The sequence below is a fragment of the Lepidochelys kempii genome, chromosome 20 (assembly GCF_965140265.1).
Source record: "Lepidochelys kempii isolate rLepKem1 chromosome 20, rLepKem1.hap2, whole genome shotgun sequence".
In the NCBI taxonomy this organism is placed as follows: Eukaryota; Metazoa; Chordata; order Testudines; family Cheloniidae; genus Lepidochelys; species Lepidochelys kempii.
In genome coordinates this window covers 25,600,552-25,610,734 of record NC_133275.1, presented here as the reverse complement: position 1 = coordinate 25,610,734, position 10,183 = coordinate 25,600,552, and the positions used below count along the sequence as shown (strand labels likewise).

General features: G+C 54.0%; 1 long non-coding RNA gene across 1 annotated transcript; it reads right to left on the bottom strand.

The window, feature by feature from the left end:
* Positions 1 to 1,527: 1,527 nt before the first annotated feature.
* On the bottom strand, positions 1,528 to 6,757 carry LOC140900866 (uncharacterized). Its single transcript, XR_012155736.1, has 3 exons — positions 5,479 to 6,757; positions 2,981 to 3,099; positions 1,528 to 1,988 (listed from the first exon to the last, which is right to left on the bottom strand). It is a non-coding gene; the product is annotated as an uncharacterized lncRNA (long non-coding RNA).
* Positions 6,758 to 10,183: the final 3,426 nt, after the last annotated feature.

Here is a 10,183-nt window from a genome sequence, read left to right as displayed (position 1 = left end):
TACTCCAGACCCCCGCATCTCTGCTGGCAGGGTTTGATCAGCCAGCATGTGAAATCTCACTCTCTGGCACCACATCCTCACTATCACACGCTCCTGCCCTCCCACGCATTTATTCTTTACCCAAACAACTCTGCAATCTCATCTCTCATGCAGTATACATGGCGCCGTCTGTGTCTTTCATTCGTTGTACAGCTCTGTCTCAAGGAGTCTGTACAACACTTTCCCCCCCAAATTATTTTCCAGCATCTGGAGGCTGCAAGGTCTCTTTTGGATGTTTTCCCTTTGGAATACAGCAAGTGGTTTACTTTGCCAGGCACGGAGGGAGTTGTGGGGGATTGATAAGGTCTCTACTTGCTTTGCTCTCTGTATGGATGTGTCTATGCTAATGTCATATAACAGAGTCATCTGATCTAGAAACTAACCGCGTATTTCCAGTTTCTCACTTCTTCAAATGATCCCATTTGGCCTCTGCAAAGATCCTTGTCAGCTCCAGAGCCTGCTTCAAAATCTTAATCGAGGTGTGGGGGTCACTTCAATGCAGTCTCCTTCCTTTTGTGTCCTTTTCAGAATATTCTTTTCCCCTTAGTTGTGGCTGGAAGGAGCACAATGGCCTCCAATTTACATCCTTTTAGGGAACTGAGAGATAAGAGCTGCACTTGCTCTCTCTCTCCTAGCAGGCTGAAGTGCTGAAACCAGCCCCATTACACTGGCCTCTGTCTGATTTTTCTTCCCTGCTGCATCCGGGCCTGGCTGGACGCTAGTCTCCATTCCTAGCATTATCATCTGCGTCACAGTAGCCCCCAGAGGCACCAAGCCCGGCCCTGCCTTGGCCCAGGTGCTGCACAGATCCTGACTGAGATCAGGACCCAACTGGGCTGGGCACTGCAGGGACAGAGAGTAGGAGAGTCCCTGCTTACAGTATAAATCAACAAGACAGACACCGGAAGGATTGTGATCCCCAATTCGCCAATGGAGACCTGAGTGGCAGAGAGCAGAAGGGAGGCTGTGGCGGAGCAGGGAACTGTGCCCTCTCCCAGCGGGGGAAACTCGCCTGTGCGGTGAGGCAGCCACCGAAGTCCCTGAGAAATGTCCGGGGCTGGGAGGAGTGAAGGGCACAGTCTGGAAGGGATATCACCATAGATATCTCAGCTACCGTGGCACAGATGGACAGGCAGACTTGTGTCTCACAGTGCCTCTTTCTCTGGGCTCTAGCTCAGCTTCTTCCTTCCAAGTTTCATAGGTTTTGCAGAGTTTAAGGCCATGATATCGTCTTGCCTGACCTCCTGCATATCACAGGCCTTTATACAGGCCCTAGATTGAGCCCACTGACTGGAGTTAAACCAAAATATTTCAGTCCTCAGGAGACTAAACTCTTGTGAGCCACAAGCAGAGAACAGGAGGGACCAAGGTGAGCCCAGTGTCTGAGCCCCGTCCACCGGCAGGGAATTGATTAGAACAGGTAAGAAACACCAAGACGATATCAGTAGTTCACCCAAACACCATGCTGCAGAGGAAGGCACCCCCCCCCATAAAGTCTCCTGCCAGTCTGACCGGGGGCAGAATTCCTTACAGACCCCAAATCTGGAGACCCCAAGCAAGACTCACCAGCCAGACATATTTCCAATTCCTCCTCCTACCTTTAATACATTTTCTTTCTTCCTTCCCTCTCTAGGTTTTATTACCATCTTTTGTCTGCTAATCCCTAGTGACCCACTGTAGGCCCTAGTCATTCATATCTAGCTCTTACTGATCTGCGCAGTCCCATCTGCCCTTCTCCAAGGTAATTGTTCTTGACAATTGTTGATTCCAGTCCATTTTCTGCAGCTTGCTTCTTATCCCTTCTGAGCTGGCCTGCGTCACGTTTGCTCTGCGCCTCTGTCTTTGGATGTGGATCCCTCTGGAGTATCCCAGATTTGATGATATTATGATGACTTGATCTTTGGCACTCTCTGACTCCTCATTCATCCTCCCTGGTTCATTGCCTAGGACTCAGGATTGAAATAGCGTATTATTTTTTACTGTTGTTGCTTGTAAACAAGTCGTAACAGAAATTGTAAGTTCTGCTCTGATTCCAGCAGCCAATTTGGAGAAGCAAAAGCCCCCCCTGCGCCCACCCCAACAAACAAAAAAACAACCCAAAACCACCTCCACTGTGAATGTTCAAGCAACCCTCCCCAACATAAATATTTTGGGTCAGATTTCCATGGGCCCCAGAGTGACCCCAGGCCGTGGAATAAACCAAGCAATGGGCGAGCCCTGCAAACTGCAACGCCCGGCATTGGTGCATGAACATTAGCATTAAATGTATTTTTAGCATTTCACTACTGTGAACGAGGCCAGCGTTGCCTCCATTTTACAGACAGGAAAACTAGAGCACAGAAATTCACCAAAGGTCACACAATGAATCACTAGCAGAGCTGGAAACAGAATCCAGGCATCCTGACTCTTAGCCCCCGCCTGCTCTAACCACTAGACTCCACTCTCCTTCCAGAGCTGGGAATAAAAACTAGAAGTGCTGCTTCCCATTAACCTCTCCCCCTTCGCAGAGCTAGGAAGCCTGACTCCCAGCCCTCCCTGCTGTACCCCACCAGACCCCAGTACCCTCCCCTAGTCATCTGTACATGTGGTGGTAAAAGAAAACTTCTGTGCCCCAAGTATCCTGGCCACAGTTCAGGGTGTAAGGTGAGGCTGTACATGTGTGTAGATTGCAGTCCCTGTTTCAATCAATCATCCCTCATCTGGGATTTCTTTCAGCGGCACATTAACGAGCTGGCACACACATCCCTGAGCTCTAATACTTGCCTCCCGTCTGATGTGAAGGGTGGGCATGGGATCCATCTCTCCCAAGCTGAAGGCAATAATGTGGAGATAATTGGTTCTGAGATGAGTCCCTCCCATGAGGCGCCGGCCCTGCCAGGGCCAGTGCTAATCATTTAATCTTAAATATTTAAGGCTGTTATGTCTGTGGTGAGCAAGTCACCTATTTGGTGAGTGCAGGTGTGTTGGACAGTGGGTTTCTCGCATGTGGGAATTGCATCTCAGCTCCCAGGGTCTCCTGGAGACATAAGCTGCAAAAGCCGGCTGCTAACACTGGAAAACCTGCAAAAATAGAATTAGCAGCATCATTAACAGAGGGGCTGGGAAAGCTCCTCTTAAGCTGGAGTGTGGGAGAGAGAGAGAACTCTTCTGATGTACAGGTCTTGTCTGCTTTGAGCCTTCCAGCCCTGTCTGTCTTTCTTTCTTTTCTTTCCCTGGTGACTTTTCCCCATGCCTATCATCTTATTTCTCCGTCAATACTAACAGTAGCAGCAAAATACAATGAATAAAATATCTTTCTCTAGTGTCCAAAGCCTTTGTTTTGAAAGGCAGCATGTCATTAATCATTAATAAAGCATTCAGAGATGATCTCGCATTCCTAGAAGGCTTCTGTTAATAATGAGCATCTATTAGAATAGTTCACCATGTTATCTTTGATGAAAGAATAACACATTGCACAGACAGTTCTTGGACCCCCTTCAGACAAGGGGCTCAGGTATGGCTGGAAAGGCAGGTCTAGGCCTGCTGTAGTCACTGTCATTTGGACATCAGCAGAGCCTCCTAGGCTGGGCAGGAGGGACACAGAAGCGAAGCGAAGTGACTCGCACAAGAGGATTGTGGACTATTGCTCAGGGCCATCTCCACTGGACTGGACCCTGCCGCCTCCAATGAAACAGAGGCCTCCAGTGGGACTTCAATGTTGCCTCAATCTTGTGCGGGCCCCTTCCCAGGAGTGGAGGAGGGTTGCTAGGCGGCCGATTTTCGACCAGAACACCCGCTCGAAAAGGGACCCTGGCGGCTCCGGTCGGCACTGCCAACTAGGCCGTTAACAGTCCAGTCAGCGACTCCCTGCCTGCCCTAGCTCCGTGTGGCTTCTGGAAGCACCTGCCGGGTCCCTGCGGCTCCTGGGCACATGTGCGGCCAGGAAGGCTCCCTGAGCTGCCCATGCCCCAAGTGCGGCTTCACAGCGCCCATTGGCCGGGAACCGCAACCAATGGGAGCTGCAGGAGGGTGGGGAGGGTGCCTGCACCCTGCACCCCCTCCTGCACCCCTCCCGCACCACCGGGACCCCGCACCTCCTCCTGCACCCCAACTCCCTGCCCCAGCCCAGAGTCCCCTCCCACACCCAAACTCCCTCCCAGAGCCTTCACCCTGCAAGCCCCCACCCCACCCCCCTGCCCCAGCCCTCAGCCCCTCCTGCACCCCAAGCCCCTCATCCCCAGCCCCAACCCAGAGCCCACACCCTCAGCCTGAGCCAACACTCTGAACCCCTCAGCCTCGGCCCCACCCCAGAGCCTGTACCCCCAGCTGGAACCCTCACCCCCCTCCTGCACCCCGACCCCCTGCCCCAGCTGGGCGAAAGTGAGTGAGGGTGGGGGAGAGCGAGTAATGGAGGAAGGGGGGGATGGAGCGAGTGAGGGGCGTGGCCTCTGAGAAGGGGTGGGGTGGGGCAGGGCGGGGCCTTGGGGAAGGGAAGGGGCGGGGCCTCAGGACAAGGGTGGGGCAGGGGTGTTCGGTTTTGTGCGATTAGAAAGTTGGCCACCCTAGGTGAGGGTAGGAGGTCCCCTAGGTTTCATGCAGGGCCCTGCCTAGGAGTGAGGGGTCAGGGTGAGGGCAGCTAGGCCTTGTGCTGGACCCTGCCCAGGGTGAGAAACCCTCTTCCTATTTGCTCCTTGCACTGGACATGCCATGTGCAAGCCCTTTGGGGACAGGGCCTTGTCTTTCTCTTTATTCCACCCGGGGGCGCGCCATACACGCGCCCTGGGGTGCTGTTAGATAAATGAATAGAACAATGAAAGACACAGGCCCACCTGTCCTCTCCATTTCTGGCTGTCAGCCTCCTGGTGCTTTCTTGCCTGCTGGTGTAAGGAAGGCTGGGAGTGTAGCTAAGGCCCTTCGGGCGCCTGGTGTCCCTTTCTGGCTCGGCGGCAGGCTCCCTTTTTGAAGATTCTGGTCTCTGTGCCGTTAGATGAAGCCTTCCCTACCTGGCAGTAGAACCCAGGAGCCCGCCCCTACTAAACCCCACTCCACTCCCAGAGCCGGGGATAGAACCCAGGAGTCCTGACGCCCAGCCCCCCTGCTCTCACCACTCGACCCCACTCCCCCAGAATTCCTCCAATCATCCTCCCATATGACTTTTAAGAAAACTTCTGTGCTGTGGGTCTGCTGACCAGGGTGTTGCCAGGATAAAGCTGTGACTGGTTCCCAGGTGCTCAGACAGGAGTGCATGGGGAGCAGTGAAGTCGCAGTCGCAGAGGGAAGGGAAGCTCCCTGCTGACAGGCAGTGTGCACCTCTCCAGTCTCGCTGCCTGCATCTGTCCATTGGCTCCTCCTGTTCCCCCCTCCATCATTTAATTAAACCCCATTTTAATCAATCCTCTGGGACTTGGGGGTTTAGGAGTTTAAGGTGAAGGTATGGAGCATTCTTCATTTGCATCTTACCTCCGCTGCTCCTGAGAGAGTGACAACCCCAGTAGCTCATTATCTGCAGATCCAGCATTAATTGCCTGCTGGGAAGAAAGATGAGTCATTCCAGGCTGTTTATTACTCATTCGACCAGGGAGACGGGTTCGAGCAAGGATGAGATGTCTGTGCTTTCAGGGATCAGGATGGATTTGGGGGGGACAGGCCCAGGAGATAAGGAGGAATTAGTGTATTGGCTGTCAAGGAGGTAAATGACTGCATGGGGGGTGTGCGTGCATGTGCGAGTGCACACTCGTGTTCCCACACCGAATTCTCTCTGCTCTGGGGGAGCCAGGCAGCAGCCTCCTCTCTCTCTCTCACACACACACACTAGGAGACTAAGGGAGTGAGGCACTCAACACCCGCTGGATTTTAATGGGATTTCAGAAGCCCAGCTGGAATGTCTTTCTTCCCTGATGCTCTCTCCAGGGGCTGAGCAAGAGCCATCCTCCGCTCCAGCCAGGACACTTGCCCCTGGCGTTCTGGTCTGAACTGTGTGTGTTGTTATGTTGGAGATGTGTGGCAGCCCAGGGAGTCAGGGTGGGGGTGCGGACTTTGTGGCTGTTTCAGACACCTCTGCCACAGGCTTCATGGCCACTCATGGCAAAGGTGAGGACACAGCTCAGACCAACCTGCTCCAAAAGTTCAGGCCCTGACCCCCTGAGCCAGGGGAGAATTTCCATTAGCCGTCAGAAGTGCAGGGCATATGACACACAGCTGAGCAAGTCTGATTCCACCCAGTAGAGGGCATTGGTGTGTACATTTACACACACATGGACATGCACTAGTGGAGAAGTTGGCTCACCGGTCTGGATCTGGTCTGGCAATTCTTATGTTCTCATTAATTATGGTAATTAATTGGACCTCGCAGAGTTTGGTTAGTTAATAAAACTGTCTCTTAGGTGAGGAACACAAGGATTGCTAGACTGGGTCAGACCCAAGATCTATTTTAGCCCTGTCTCCAGAGGTGGCTGGCACCTGGTTTTTCAGAGGAAGGTGTAATCTGCTCCCCACATAGGTTGCATCCTGGTCTCTAATAGCTAGAGATTGGTTTGAGCTCTGAAATATGAGTGCTAATATTCCTTTCAATCCTGTTTGTTGTCATTGACTATTCTAGCTCTGGCTATTCTGGATAGCCTGCAAATGCCCAGTCCTTTTAGAATAGGGGCGGGCAAACTTTTTGGACTGAGCACCATATCAGGTTTCGGAAATTGTATGGAGGGCTGGTTAGAGGAGGCTGTGCCTCCCCGAACAGCCAGGTGTGGCCCGGCCCCTGCCCCCACCCTGCTTCTCGCCCCCTGATGGCCCCCCCAGGACTCCTGCTCCATCCAAACCCCCTACCCCCCCTGTTCCCTGACAGCCCGCCCGGGACCCCTGCTCCATCCACCCCTCCCCCCACTCCCTGACCGCCCCCAGAACTCCCATCCCTGACTTCCCCCTGCCACCCCATCCAATCCCTCCTCTCATTCCTGCCTGCCCCCTGGGACCCCTGACCGATCCAATCACCCCTTCTCCCTGCCCCCTGATTGCCCCCAGAACCCCTGCCCCTGACTGCCCCCAGCCGCCTCATCCAACCCCCCTGTGACGGTGTCCTCCATAAGGCTTTATGGAAATATGCTTATGAATGTATATATGACATAACTAGAATATGTTTTATGCTACATATGCCATGTAACAGCTCTCTGTAAAGGTGATGATCTACTGAATCTATTAATCCTATTTGTATGCATGTGTCATTTTTGTATTTGAAGTTATGATATTGGGTGTGTTCTTGCCTGACTTTTAAGTAGCATTTGTAAAGAATTTGGGCAGCTTCTTGAGACAGGAATGTGCAAATTAAGTGCCCAGTCAAGAAACACTTAAGGGACAATGGATCTTGGAATGCTCCAATCCACATAAGAAGTCTACTTGAGGACGTTCAAGGTAGCATGTGACCCATGACTGCTACCTGTAAGTTCTGAGTCGTGCCTGGACATGTGACTGGCCCATGTGACTCCAAAACTCCATTTTGTAGCTGGATTCTACACGGGGGGGGGAGGGGTGTCCACCCACAAGAGAAAGTCTATTTAAACCCCTGGGAGACCTCTTCATTTTGTCTTCAGCTTGCTCAAGAGAGAGCCTCTCCACCCCCAAGGATACCTGAAAGAAACTGGAACAAAGGATAGTAACTACAGGGGGTGTGAGTGATTGCTGGACCCAGACTAGAAGGAGACTAGTCTGTAAAAGGAAGCTGACTGGGTGAGGTTTTTAATCTATATTCAGTTTTCTTAGACATAGACTTGCGTGTTCTATTTTATTTTGCTTGGTAATTCACTTTGTTCTATCTGTTACTACTTGGAACCACTTAAATCGTACTTTCTGTATTTAATAAAATCATTTTTTACGTATTAATTAAGCCAGAGTATGTATTAATACCTGAGGGGGGGCAAACAGCTGTGCATATCTCTCTATCAGTGTTATAGAGGGTGAACAATTTATGAGTTTACCCTGTATAAGCTTTATACAGAGTAAAATGGATTTATTTGGGGTTTGGACCCCATTGGGAGTTGGGCATCTGAGTGTTAAAGGCAGGAACACTTCTTAAGTTGCTTTTTGGTTAAGTCTACAGCTTTGGGGCATGTGGTTCAGACCCTGGGTCTGTGCTGGAGCAGACTGGTGTGTCTGGCTCGTCTGGCTCAGCAAGACAGGGTGCTGGAGTCCCAAGCTGGCAGGGAAAGCAGGGGCAGACGTAGTCTGGCACATCAGTTGGCAGCTCCAAGGGGGTTTCTGTGATCCACATCATGCCCCCCTCCTTCCTGACTGCCCTCCCAGGACCCCTGGCCCCATTCAACCCCTCTGTTGCCTACCCTCTGACCGCCCCAACCCCTATCCACACCCACGCCCCCTGACCAGCGGGGGAGGGGCCGGGGTCGAGCCTCCTGGGTCAGGGGCTCAGGGGCCGGGCAGGAGGGTCCCACGGGCCAGACGTGGTCCGCAGGCCGTAGTTTGCCCACCCCCCGATTTAGAACCTTGTTACGTTCTTGGCGTCAGTCACTTGCTGTGGCTGTGAGTTCCATAGTCCAATCATGGGTTGTAGGAAGCGTTTCCTTTTATCAGTTTTGAATTTCTCAACCTTTCACTGAATGAACTTCTGCCGTATTAACTAAACTCAGCCGTCCGGGTCCTAGGTGCCCCGGGAGGCCCCCCGCCACGCCAGTTTCGCATGGTGCTCACCTCAGATTGGAGTCCATCCCTGCTGTGGCAGGTGGGACACTCCCTGTTGACACCGGCCAGCGAGTCTCTTCAGATCTGCTCTGTAATGGCTCCAGCACACGCTCCGGATCTGTCAGCCAGAGCCAGCCACTCTGCTAATTACTGTCACTTCGGGGGACGGGGAGGCATGGCCAGATGCAGTATAACAGGCTCCGAGCCCTGCCAAGGCATCTGCTGTTCCATAAAATGGTCATTTTGTGGGTTATAAATAGTGTGAGAAGTGAGCATAGAGCAGCGAGAAGAGGAGAAATGGAAACCAGGAGCTAGTGCTGCTGGATCCACTGGGTTTCAGCTCTGAAATGAAATAGCCTTGGGGAATTACAGTCTGAAAAGAAGGGAACAGGGGCCCCGCAGACCAAGGTACGGGTCAGCTGTGAGCTCAGCACCATAACGCCAGTCCAGGTCGGTCTGTCTGTCTATCAGTAAGACCAAGGCCCTTGAGCAGGTCGCAGCTGAGAGCCCTGCCTCTGAACCCACCTTGAAAACGAGGTGGTCATTGACCTAAGAGGCAGGTAACGGGAGCGCCGAGCACGCTGGCATGATGGAAACGAGGGGGCCCCAAAGGGCGGGCAAAGGGCTTGCAGCAAGTTACGTGCACATGCCTCCTGCGGGGTGAGAGACGGGCAGATGGGGGAGGAGAGACACAAGCCAAGGTGTGGGGATAAGGAGCATGTGCATTGATCACGAAAACCTCGTTACAGGGGGTGAAGGGTTTGATAACGAATACAAGGAGCAGACGTGTAGGTGAAGTAGAGAACTGGGCAAGACTGTTCTGTTTCTAGTGGCTGGGGTAGCTTCACTGGTACAAGTCACGCTCTCCGTACTGAGTGTGCAGCACCTCTGCAGGAGAGGGTCAAGCTGCTGCGCCGGGGGGCCGGGCCGGAGCCGCGTGTTCGCGCCGGGGGGCCGGGCCGGAGCCGCGTGTCCGCGCCGGGGGGCCGGGCCGGAGCCGCGTGTCCGCGCCGGGGGGTCGGGCCGGAGCCGCGTGTCCGCGCCGGGGGGTCGGGCCGGAGCCGCGTGTCCGCGCCGGGGGGCCGGGCCGGAGCCGCGTGTCCGCGCCGGGGGGCCGGGCCGGAGCCGCGTGTCCGCGCCGGGGGGCCGGGCCGGAGCCGCGTGTCCGCGCCGGGGGGTCGGGCCGGAGCCGTGTGTCCGCGCCGGGGGGCCGGGCCGGAGCCGTGTGTCCGCGCCTGGGGGTTGGGCCCATCTGACGTGTCTGCTCGACTGGGGTTGCCCTGCTGCACCGAGATCAGGGCAGCAGCTCCTGTGGGTGTTACGTGCAGTGGAGAGGGATCAAAGTTACGGAGGGATAAACAGAGAGGTGAAACTGCAGGTGGGCCTGAACTCCCGACACCAGTGTACGCGAAAGCTGGGTGAGTTTGGAGCCAGGCCTCAGACTCGTCACAGGGCAGTGGTCGAAACCTCCCCAGCTTTA